Here is a 12,701-nt window from a genome sequence, read left to right on the forward strand (position 1 = left end):
CACAGATCTACATGCAGGCAAAACACTCGTACACATAAAATAAAACAGTGTTGAATAGTGGGGCTATAGCTCAGTTGCCAACGAGTTTCCTGGCATATGTGAGGGCCCAGGTTCAAACCCCAGCACTGTGTAAAGAAGAGGGGGGAAAAAGGAGCCTTCTCCAAACCCCAGCATTGTGTAAAGAAGAGGGGAAAAAAGGAGCCTTCTCTTGTTCCTTCATAGCCAAGAGGGCTGCCTGGATAGTTGGCCTGAGACAAATACTTTTAAAACACTCTTGGTTAGCATGAGTCATGTAGCATCATCTCTGTTTTCCCAGAAGCTGCAGGGTATTACACTTTTACCACGGCACACACACTCAGGCCCCTTTGGGGACCTGTTATTTCAATACACAGCAGCCAATTCTGCTTCAGACCTGACAATTAGATTGAGGTTGTGTCAGCATTATCACCAGTGAAGAAGCAATTCCAAATGCACATTCTTCCCATGGGAGAGAGCAAAGGCTACCCAATTTCCTCTGTCTCATTTCTCGCCTACCTCAGTGTTACTTGTTCAGCCGTGCGGCGTTCTAGAACCTAATTCTATTCATCATCTTAAATTAACCCGCCAGCTAAAAGCCTAAATAGACATAAATGATTGGTTGATCAGATTGCTAACTCAACTTCTTTCCCAATAAATTTACTTTTATTCTGTTAATTATGTGTATAGGGGTGGGGCAGGGCGTGCAAGTGCAGATATCCATTTAGGCCAGGTGAAGAGCCTCCTGGAGCTGGAGAAGCAATAGAAATGAACTTGATTCTAACTGCAAGAGCAGTCACACACTCTTAACCTCTGAGCCATTCTTCCTACTCTACCTCTTCATTTTTGACTGTTTGTTTGTTGGCTTTGCTTTATTTTTGTTGTTGCTGCCTGAGATAGAGTCTTATTATGCATCCCTGGTTAGTCTGGAGCTCACTACATGGACCAGGATGGCCTCAAACTCACAGAGATCTGCCTGGTTCTGCCACACATGTTCTGAGAAGAAAGGTGCATGCCACCAATCCTGGCAGCCTTACTATTTTGATCAAGAAACATAATTCCAGTTAGATGGTAATGATTTTACCGATGAGTCGATGCACATTGCTCCCAATAAGAGTACAGTAAAGACTGCTAGCTCTTGAGTGGTATCTTAACTTGGACGATAACAAAATACACAGGGTGATTTATAAACGACAGGAATTTTATTTCTCGCAGTTCTCAAGATAGCGCTATCTAGGCATTTCCGTGCACTTAAAATGCAGAAAAACAAAAGAGAGTCTAAGGTAAATCTATCCCACATTTTATACCCACTCAGCAGAGTCTCTACCTCAGTTTCATCTCCTCAAAGGGCTCATCTGACAAGAATCATTATAGGAATTAATTTTCAGTGCTCATTAAGGGGGCATATAGGCCACCCAGACAAGAATGTGAAATCTCCAAAATGGAAGTTAAATAAAATTAACCTAGCCAACTGAACCTTTAGCCTGCCTTCCTTGCTTCCTTCTGTTTGTAGAAGCTGGTACAGCAAGGGTCGTAGTTCAGTGAGCAAAGAGCTTGCTTTGCAAGTTGTGCCAAGATCTCCGGCACTCCAGTAACGGACAGTTGTGGTGGTGCACATCTGTAATCCCGGTGCTCTCACACTGATTTAAGAGGCAGAGGCAGAGAGCCTTGCACACCATGGTGCAGCTACTCTGGAGAACTCGGCAGTGAACCACAAACAGACTCCATAGCAAATGAAGCGACCAGGTGAGTACTGTACTCCAGTATACACACACACACACCACACACACGCATGAGCACACACCTACCCACACACATGAGTACACATGCACATGAACACAACACACATACACACACATGTTCATTCACACATACACAAATATTAGAAACATACACAGCCACCTAAGTTTTTTTTAATGATGTATATTAAAGCTTGTGCCATTTGGAGTCCACACATAAGAGCTCAGGTTACTCTGTGCCTTTTCGTATAGTCAGAATACCATCAGAGATCACTCAGTGGAGCTTGGCCTTAAGTTATAGCCTAAGGAATGTGAAGAAATGAATTTGTACATTTCCAGGCTTTGAAACAGTCCTCTCAAAGGTTTCTGTTCCCAAGGATCTCCCAAATCTAGTAGCAGGAATAGACTCAGGGACTCACATAGGATGTTAACCACCAAACCCTTACCTTTCTTCTCTTCTCTTGCTCCTACTCAGTCCACATTAATCTAAACATAAACTTCCAAGTACTGCATGTATCCTGCCCCTCCTTAGTCCTAATTACTGGATGTTGAATCCAATGGACATTTCCAAAAGGAAAACAGTTCACCCTAACAATGGTATAATTCAAAGAGAGTTTAACAAAGGGACTATTTACAAAGACAGGACCGGGGTGAAGGAGAAAGATTAAGATAAAGGCAAATTCTGGGCTAGAAAAGCCAGACCCATTATATTCTATATCCAGAGGGTGCTAGAGATGAAGCAACTCCAGACCCAGAAGAGAAGAGTTGTAAAGGGAGAAAATGAAGAGTATCGGTTGAATAATACTGAAGGGGCCAAAGGACAACACCCTGACGGCACCTTCCCTTCATTTTGATGTGTCTGGGGAACTCTCCACAGAAAGGCCAAGAAAGCCCAATCAATGTGATTCACATGGGTGAATCTTTAATGGTCTAGAGAAAGATAGAGAAAGATTGAATAGCCTGGAAGGTAATATATAAAATGGCCCTCACATTTCCTGTATCACCCAACAAAAAATGTTTCTTTCTTCTTGTTCATCACTCTGGGGCATATAAAGAACAGTACTAGGGATTCCTTTTTTATTAATATAGGATGCTTACGGAATTTGGATCTTGACAGCATCTGATGTCACTCCAGATGATAACACCCTGTTATTCCCAACAATGGCAGTTTCCTAAGCTTTGCTCCTACACATAGCAGGACTTTTTTAATGTGGAAAGTGCATCTGATTTCCTTTTGTACTCCTGTAATTTCTAACACAACGTGGTCATTCCCAACTGTCTGTGAGACTGGATGGTAATTCTACTCAGTTCTCACCATCACCAACACTGCCATGGCTTCCCACTTGTGGGCAGTAGCTGAAAGAGTATCAATATGCTTCCGTTAATAGCACGTCTTCCCAGTATTCCTTGAGATCCTTACAAAATCCCGTCACCACTTGTCACTTCGCCATCATTTGCTTTCATTTAATATAGCCTCATGATATGTGCCAATCTCCCAGTTTTCAACTTATTTCCCATTGGTTTCATTTTAGATTAGCTTCTTGGTGTCGCAGAGGAAGATAGATAAATCTCATCAGTAACATGACTTCAAATTATATCTTGCGTAGTTTGCTTTAGGGAAGATTTCCTACAGATTGTTTATAGCTTCAGACACTTATTGATGTTAGAATTGGGCAAGTCTGCCTTTGAATCCATGTTATGGTAGCATAAAAAAAAGTTACTAGTTACATAAATGAATGAAGAACAATTGGATGAGCAGATGTATTCATGAATAAGAGAGTGAATTGTTGGCAGTCTCAAGACAGTATCTCACAGTCTATGCCTGCACATTGCCTGTTAACTGACCTCATTCGTGTGGAGGATACGCAGACATGTGGAAACTTGGGACTTTGGGAGCACTTGACTTCTGGAGTGTGCAGATGGATATAGACTGTCATAAATGAAGATCATGGGAAATACGAGCAATCCAATCTAAACAATGTTGATGTAACCAGCACACCAAACTAGAAGAGATACCTGTGCATATAGAAAAGGATAGAAACATTTGGAATCCTGAGTTCCGTTCAATGAATTCTTCAACACATTCCAGGGGCTCTGTATTCATTCCCAAGGTGCCTGTCACCAAACTTCCTGTCCTATTGGGAGCTGTGAACCCCCAGATCCTGAAAACAACTTGTTTTCCCCTGATCTGAGTGCCTACAGCTGCTCTGAGCACGAGACCCTCAGGAGTTCCTGATTGCACGAGAGTGGTTTCTGGTGGGTTTGGCTGGTGCGTAGCTATCCCTATATAAGCTGCCCCTGAGCACACTAAAGTTGCCTTCGTGGGGCATTCCTGTTTCAAGGATGACCTGTGTCTCTGTCTCTCTCTGTCTGTGAGTCTTTGTGTGTTTCTATCTCCAGCCCCTTGCCCAGCTCGGGAACTCTATGGTGGCGCATAAAGCACAGACAGGTGTTGTGGGCCACACTGTCCCACACATGGGTTCGGTTAATCATGATAGCATCCATTGTTTCTTCATGTAATTTCTTCCCTTCTTGTTGTCTTGGAAGGACAGCTCAGCTATCGCTTTACCTTACCAGGATGTATTTGATGACTGAACTGCAGGGTTCTTAGAATCTGCTTATCATTGCTCCTTTGTTTTCATTAGACTCCCTGGGCTTTCGCATTGTAGAGAAGAGCGTAGCCCGATGTGATCCAACCAGGTTAGAAATAGTTCACTTCATCTGACTTAGTTTTCATTAAAATTCCTTACGTAGCAAACCAGTAAATGCGTGATGACATGGCCATGAGTCTCATCTGACCCGCTGCTGGTCTTGCCTAGATAAGTACAATCACTGTCTTCCTGAGGCCCAAGAGCAAGCAGACTGTTGTGGGTTCCCACTTCATCAGACACTCAGTGTGTCAGCCAGCGTGGATTACTATTAACATCCTCGTGGATGTGTATGAATCATAAAACCCTCCCTGCTTCCGGGACTGGATTTAGTTCTAACGCAAGGAAGTCTTCGTTAAAGACCGGTGGTGCTGTCAGAACTCCCCCTCACTTCCCATTAGTGATGATCCCTTGGATGTGCTGGCCTCCTACGTGCCTTCTGGTAATTGTGTTTCTGTGCAGCACTTTCAGGAGCTTAGTGGGATATCATTAAGCTGACTGCACTAATGTGTTGATCCAAGAGCAACCAAACAAGTGGGACTGAATTGTGACTGGAATTGAAATGTCAGGAGTAAATGTGTCCTTTTGGCAGATGCTACCTGAGCCTAGATGGGAAAGCAAGAAGTGAGACATTTGCCATTTGCAGGGAGATAAAATGTTTGTAAGAAGGTGGGGATTCTTGTGCCTCCCTCAGGACTCTACAAACACATTTCCTGAGAGGTGATGCCTATGTCTCCTACTTTAAGTCACTTAGTCATTCAGCAAGTGTTTATTGAATACCTACTATGTGCCTGGCACTGCTATAATCACTATGAATACATCATGTTGAAGACAGAAATACACGTTAATAAGGCAATGGTTTGAACATCCTCCTTGGTCATGAAGCAGATGAGGCTAGATTATCCTGCTGCTCCTCTTCTCAGTGAACATGGAGCTGAGCCTAACGGTGGTCCATGAAGCCTAGGAGAGAGCACAGAGCTTGTAAGTCAATAGCAATGCCTTTCTGATATGAACTGCTATTTTACAAGCCAGCATCCCATAGACTCTTCAAATTTATGTGCATTTCATACACACGAAGACAACTGACCTCTGGACAGTTGGTCTCTGCACCTTTATCACCCCCATTCTATGGCTGGGACAAGGAAGCAGAGGCTGAGGGACTTGACTATGATAACACAGCTCCTTGGAAATCTGTGCTTTGTGCCATTTTGTTTGACAAAATTAGTAGGAAGTGACTATGACATCAGCCTAGAGTCGAGAAACTAGTCTGAGCATTAAAAAAATAGCAATAAAAGCTCAAGAAGTTTATTATAACACCCATAAGTTAGAAATTTCCCATTAATTTCACAGAGGTGAATTCAGCGGTCATGACTAAGAAGAGCTATTCCACTGTTACCTTCATACTAGCCAACACGACATCCGATGCCAGAATGGGGGTTTCAAACAGGCAATCAGCATCTTGCTCTGCTTCTGGCTTCTGCATTGGCCTACAGATTCTAGAGTCCTAAGCTAGAGATCCTACAGCCTCTAGCTTCTGACAGACTGACGATACCTCAGAGTTGATGTTGAGAGGGCTCTGGGCATCCTGGCTGCAAAAGGCATACAGAATTTCAAACTGGCACAAGACCTAGGAAACACTGTCTCTGAAAAGAGCTCAGCCATAACCAGCCCACAGGGGAAGAAGAAAGGGGGAACCTATCTCAAGTGAAGCTGTTTCCAGATCAGCAGAAATACTAATGGATTTATGACCCTGACTTTTAACTTCCATGAGGCAAATCTTCAAAGCCTGACAGGTGTTTTGGCCATGGGTTATGAAATAATGACTCGCAGATGATGGCCTAAAGTCTGACTACATGCAAAGTCATCGACCCTGTACCAGGGGATCTGAGTTCTGACTTCATCTGTATTTTATAGTAAGGCATATGTGCATAATTTCATGTATTATTTATTCCTGACAGTAGCTGCTAATTTGGTGGTAGTATTACTTATTTCTGTTGAGAAAGCTTAAGCATACATGGTTTGAGTAACTTGCCCAATATCACACAACTAATAAGATCAGGACAAGTTTAGAAATCAGGTTTCTACCATTCCAAACACGATGTTTAGTCAAACGCACCGAATTAGTCAAATTGGCATAATACCCGTCAAACTCTCTCACAAAGCTGATGCTAAATGAACTAATATTCATTTCAAAGATCTGTACAGAAGCTCACAAACCCTCATGGAAGACATTTCTATTTGGTACTGAACTAAGTAGTAATAAAATATATAATTTATAAAGTCTTTACTCAGACATTGGTCATTACTATGAGGTCCCATGTGTACATAATGACAGCAATCAGTAACTTTCCACACACTTAGAATATTCTGTGCTTCTGTGCGTCCTAAGCTGAGGTACCACCGAACAGAGCGTTCTCCGTGACTTAGCATGTAGTTAATTACCATCACAGATATCAACGCGGCCCCCAGAGCTACAATTTGGCTTCTAGATTAAGCATCAAAATGCAACCCAAGTTCTTGGTCTAGTTCCACTTCTAATAATCATTTTTAACCACTTGCCGTCTCCCGTCCCTTCACCTTCTGCCTTCAGTATAATAGATAAAGAGTAACCTGCCATTAGCTGCATTGCTCCGGTTCTGCAGCTCCCAGAGACTAGAAACAAGACATGCTGAGCCATTAAATACACTGCGAAAGTCCCAAGTGGCATTTGTTTAACTTTTACATACAGTGTGCTACGAAATGAGCAACTGCACAGAAAATAAAAATGTTAAGAGCCTTTCCCGCTAGGCCATTATAGTCTGAGGAGAAAAGGCAATTGTTCCTTTGTGTGGCTTGTCACACCGTGTGGTAAGGAGTATTTGATTCTGGGATATTTTTCTGCAGTGACTGAAAGTTAAAGATTTCACTGACTAGATTAATTCCCAATGTCCACAGAAGTGCCTAAACATCTTTCAAGGTGAGCGTTAAAAGGAACTTTGAAAGATTATATATCCACTGACAAGGTCATGCTGCCGCGATGATCCGCAGGGACAAAGTACAATAGCAGGGATCCTGGGAATATGTGAAATCCCTGGACAGCCAACGAGCGGTGCTGCAATTCTATCTTATATGGAATCTTATCTAGAGCAGAGTCTACTTACTTGAATTTTGATGTGAGAATTCTTAAGATTACCTACTGTTTGGGGGTAATAAACTATACTCTCTCGGTTTCCATCTTTTCTTTGTTATTTTTTGGTGAATAGGACTCCTGACATTTAAGTTTTAAAAATTAATATATTCTGGAGCTTCCATTTTGGCCAGAAACATACATTTTAGATATATCTGGCAGTATTTCCCAGAAATTCTCCCCTAACAAGCCATGCATCCCGGTGAACATTCATGCCCTTTGTTAATCTTCAGGAATGCCTTCTTCAGACACTGGGATTTTCATTTTACAGATAGCAGATATGAGGCTCAAAGAGATTAAGTTCCCTTGAGTATTAGACATAAATTTTCATGTTTTGAGCATCCGATTCTGTTATCAACACCCACAATACACACATGGAATGTCTTGGCATGTGTCCTGCAGTCCGCTGCCAAGGTTGCTGGGCAGAAGTAAGCAACAGATAAAAATTTCACTTCTAAATCCCCTAGGCAGTCAGTAGCAACATTAACCAAAAATTACAGAAGCCACCCAAACCTCTTCACATGTATCGTTTATTTCCTTTTTTTTTTTTTTTTTTTTTTTTTTGCTTTCCTGTTATGGGACAAAGACGAAAAAGAAGCCCAGCTAAGAAAATACATGCCAACTCCAGAGGCTGATGTTGTTCGTTCAAGCCTAGTCTTAGAGGAGCAGGGGTCATATGGTTTTAAAAGCCCTAGTAAGACCTACAGCTCGACTGATGGTGACTCCAGATTTCAGAAGTCAGAAATCTATTCCTCTGTACTGGTAAGAGCGTTGTCCCCATTCTTTCAAAGATTGTCAGAGACCAGTAATTAATCAGAAATGAACAGCAAAGATGCTGGGATTTTTCCTGCAGCTTGCTGTTACATAAGTGTCAGGGTACCTTGCCTTTGCTACCACGCACTGACAAACTGTGGAGTAATCCTGCACTCTGAGCAACATTTTTTTTAATCTAAAATCTCAATTAAATTCCTATTGCACAGAGCACATCGTTTGTGGCTTGCCGCTTATGCAAACAACTTCAGAATGCTCTTCCAGGGCGGAGGATGTGCTCCTCCTTGCACAACGCACTTCAAGGAAAGCCGCAGCGAATCAGTTTGCATGCAGACTAGCGTAATGACCTGAATTTTTGACTTATTACAAGACTAAACTTGAAAATCATATCACTTCACGTTTTGGAATTTAGATTACAAGGATTCATGTGAAGTGAAAGTGTCTACATATTTTTTGAGAGAGCTGATAGGTTAAACAAGATGCTCTGAGGTCAATTTACTGCCATTAAGCTCAGAATGGTGTGTTTTAGAATTCCTTTTTGAATTAGCTATATATTATCCTTGTAAAATTTGAAACAAAGAAAATTTAAAAGAGCATTATCCTTTTTTTTTTTTTTTGGCCGACCATATTCTAGAAATTTCCATAAATGGCTTACTGTCTTACATTACCAACCAAAATCACTAAGGGGAATAAAATTTCCACTATAGGACCTTTTCACTGGCTTTGGTTGGAAGTGCTATTTGTTTTTGGGTTTTTTTTTTTTTTTTTCTAACTAGCGTCTTTAAGTAGAGGTATGTGGCTATAACGCCAGTGATCTTTCCTGTAGAGGTGAATGGACCTGAGGATGCATTTGCTTACATTTCGACATTAGCTTACTCTTTGCTGCCACCTAGTGCACAGTTGCTAGTTTAGCAAGTTACAATGCCGTTCATTTGCATAAAACATACGCAGAAAGAAATCCCAGTTAGTCTAGCGTGCGTTTTCATTTCCATACCTGAAAATCGTTCTGCTTTACTTTCTCTCATAAAAAATGAAACCCAGACAGTGAAATCAAGACCAGTGAATATTTTTGTACATCATAAGAACACTAAAAATCATCGTTTCAGCAGCATATTACGGTGGGATAAGTTGGAGTTTAGCCAGTATAGTGTTTGTGCACATTTATAAAATGCTGTGGCACAACGGGTCCCCAGCCACCATTCAGTTTTGATGCCTTTTTCAAAGATGAGGACATCGAGGCCTGGGGGATAAATGACTTATTCAAAGTCACAGAAACAGCTATTTGTCAAGGCAGAGGCAGAAAGTGGGTCAGCCTGCTCCCGATATAGGGCATCTTCCTCGTGTGCCCTTCTGATGAGATCTCAGAGTCAGACACGGCCCATGTCAGATGCAGAAAAAAGACACCATCACCCCCGTAAAATCACACTCAAAAGTATACCTGTTCAGAGGGCTTGACAATTTTTACTACAGTGAACATAGCTGACTCACCTTGTAAAATAACATCTAACAACGAGGGATGAGAAGTCATGTATCTTTACTTAAAAATCACTAAAAAATAACTTCCTTAATCCATGACTAGTTACCGATAGTCTCTTCCCCAGCCTTAAAGAAAATTTTTTGAGGTAGTTAGAAGTCTACATTACCAATCATTAAAGCTCTCTTGAGAATTAGCTTGTAGTGCCAAAACAAAATATCGTGAACGGGGTAATCAGGACAGTGGGGGTGCACTCTCACACAGTTAGGAAAGACAAAGGCCTGACCTCAGGCTTCCCACAGTGTTTGGGAGCCTTTTTCTGGCCTGCTGAAGATCGCCTTGTATGCCCTTCCTCTCTCCCCTGGTCCTCTTTGAGGGCTGAAGGCTACAGTTTGGTTCCTATTTATTAAGCACATTTGCTTCTCCTTTCCTCCCCCCTCTCCCCGCATCTTCACTAACACTTATCTCATTTTGGCCTTTGACAGTATGGTATATATTTAAGGAGCTTGAAAAGTGGCTACGCGATTAAGAACCTGGATGCTTTCCCAGAGGGTTTCAGTTCATTTCGCCGCTCACACTGCGGTCTGCAACACTCTAGAACTCCAATTCAATGGATTCTAGCACCCTCTTCTGGCCTCTCTGAGCATGGCAGGTCTAGGGTGTATAGCCATCCATACAGGCGAAGCATTTATACATAAAATAAAGAGAAAAAGGAAAAAAAATGATGCAGGTTCATTTCTTTATCTGAAAAAAAATCCTCCAAAATGTGAAACACAAACTGTTCTCCACTGTGCTTTAAGACCTTGAGCAAATCCTTAGGAAAAAAGAAGTCTGGTGTGAACCAACCTCTTTACACCATTTAGTCATATTCTAGCATTTTATCTTATAGAGGAGGAAGCCAGAATCTACAGACATCCCAAATGATTACGTCATTCTTACTGACTCTAAGAACACTTTCATATTTCTTCCTTATGTCTTCAGTTTCACCCTTGAGGAAGACTAAGTCGAAGTTACCATTGTGACTTTACCTGCCAGGAAACAAAGTCCGTAGCAAGCTATGCTCCAAAGTTCCCAGAGTCAGATCCTAAATGCATACGCAGACGTATGAACCAACAGAAGTGTTGCTGAGTAAGTCCTCAATCCAAAAACCGTACTTCTAAGACATGCACAATTAATTCTAACTAAAGTGAAACACTGAAGGTTTAATCAAAGACATGGAAGGCACACATTTCTAAGGAGTAAGAGGAGGAAGGGGCTAGAGAAGAATGAAGATCAACAGTTCTATGACCATGTTTATTGGTTTATTCTTGATGCTCTCCCATAGCTCCCCCTCCCTAACTATAGTTCCTGTGTGCTCGCAATCATCCAGTGGCTGATGCCCAGCAAAGAGAAGACAGAACAAGATGGTGCAGAGCTCACTCCGTGCCTCAAAGCAGGCTTAGAGTGCCAGTCATTTATTGGGTCGGCGCCAGGATGAAATCAGAGATCCCTCCTGTTCAAATGGATGGTAGTAACTGCTTCCTAAAGACATGAGAAAGTGTGTTTTTGAAAAGCATTTTTCTTACACCAGTCTGGTTTCTCACAGGAAACCAAATTCATAAGCCCCAAGTCCTGGTATTGTGTTTTTAAAGGTGTTGTGATGTTCAGGTAACCAAGAAGGATACGGGAGACTTGTGAGACCATCACAAGGGGAGGTTGTTGGTAATCTTCCATCCACAGGAGAGGGAGTTAACAAAGGTCTGTCTGGAGCCTGAGGAGATCTGCAGCTGAGGAGACTCCTGATGGGCTGTTGGCACAGATCCCTCAGCACCTTCCAGGAATCTCTCTTTCCTCCAAGCTCCCAACCTCTTGCAGGGCTTCTGATTAACTAAGCCAATCAGAGACGGCCAACAGGAAAGGAATACAGAGGCTGTTCTCCAAAAACACAATCCAGAACACAAAGGAGAACTGCCCTGATAGTGGGTGGGGAGGGGAAATAAATCACACACCTTTGATTTATAAGAGATGTGATTCCTTGTATTAAAAATGAAATGTTTGTGAATACTACTCTTCTAGCTTTTGGTAAGAGGTGATTTTATACATATAAGTTAGATCAGTGAATACCTAGACTTTTCTTCAGATTGTTGATAACAAAGAATCAAACAGAATGCAAGACTGCCAGAGGAGTCTACTAACAAACAATAACATCAAATGGATGGACTCTGTGGACAGAGTGTCAAGTATCCAGGGATGTGTAGGGATGTGGATAAGTGACCACTCACTTCCCTAGGTGGCAGCTGTCCCATAACCAGCAGAGCCTTGCTAAATAAAGCCCACAAGGCTGTTGCAGCTCATACAGAAACTTATGGTTAGATCCCCAGCTCTTTAGGAGCGTGGGCAGAGTACACAGTACAGGGAGTGGTGAGAGGAACAGCTTGGGCAAGTGCCGCTGCTGACTAAGGCGGCATGAGTTCCTTCACCTGGGAAACCCTCCCAGGACAGAATTCTAGCAAGACAAAGACGTAAGTCATTGTGCCTCCCTCTGAGAGACCTGAGCTGGGATTAAATTAGGTCTATGTCACATTTTAACAAAATCGCTCCCCAGCTCTCTTGTCTGTCTTTTACCAGAAAATATAAAAAATAAAATGATAATTTGAATCAGATACAAATGGACCGACAGTTTACACCGTTATTCAGCTTGAAATGTGGTGCCAGAGCATGTGCATGCTCATGTGTGTCTGTCTGTCTGTCTGTCTGTCTGTCTGTCTGTCTTTCTGTATTTCTGAAACAAGATATTTTGATTCTTTGGACTTCAACTAAAGCCATATCCCACCGTGTAACAAAAAGTAACAAGAGAGAGAGAGAGAGAGAGAGAGAGAGAGAGAGAGAGAGAGAGAGAGAGAGAGAGA

Source organism: Microtus ochrogaster, linkage group LG2 (assembly GCF_000317375.1).
Source record: "Microtus ochrogaster isolate Prairie Vole_2 linkage group LG2, MicOch1.0, whole genome shotgun sequence".
NCBI lineage: Eukaryota > Metazoa > Chordata > Mammalia > Rodentia > Cricetidae > Microtus > Microtus ochrogaster.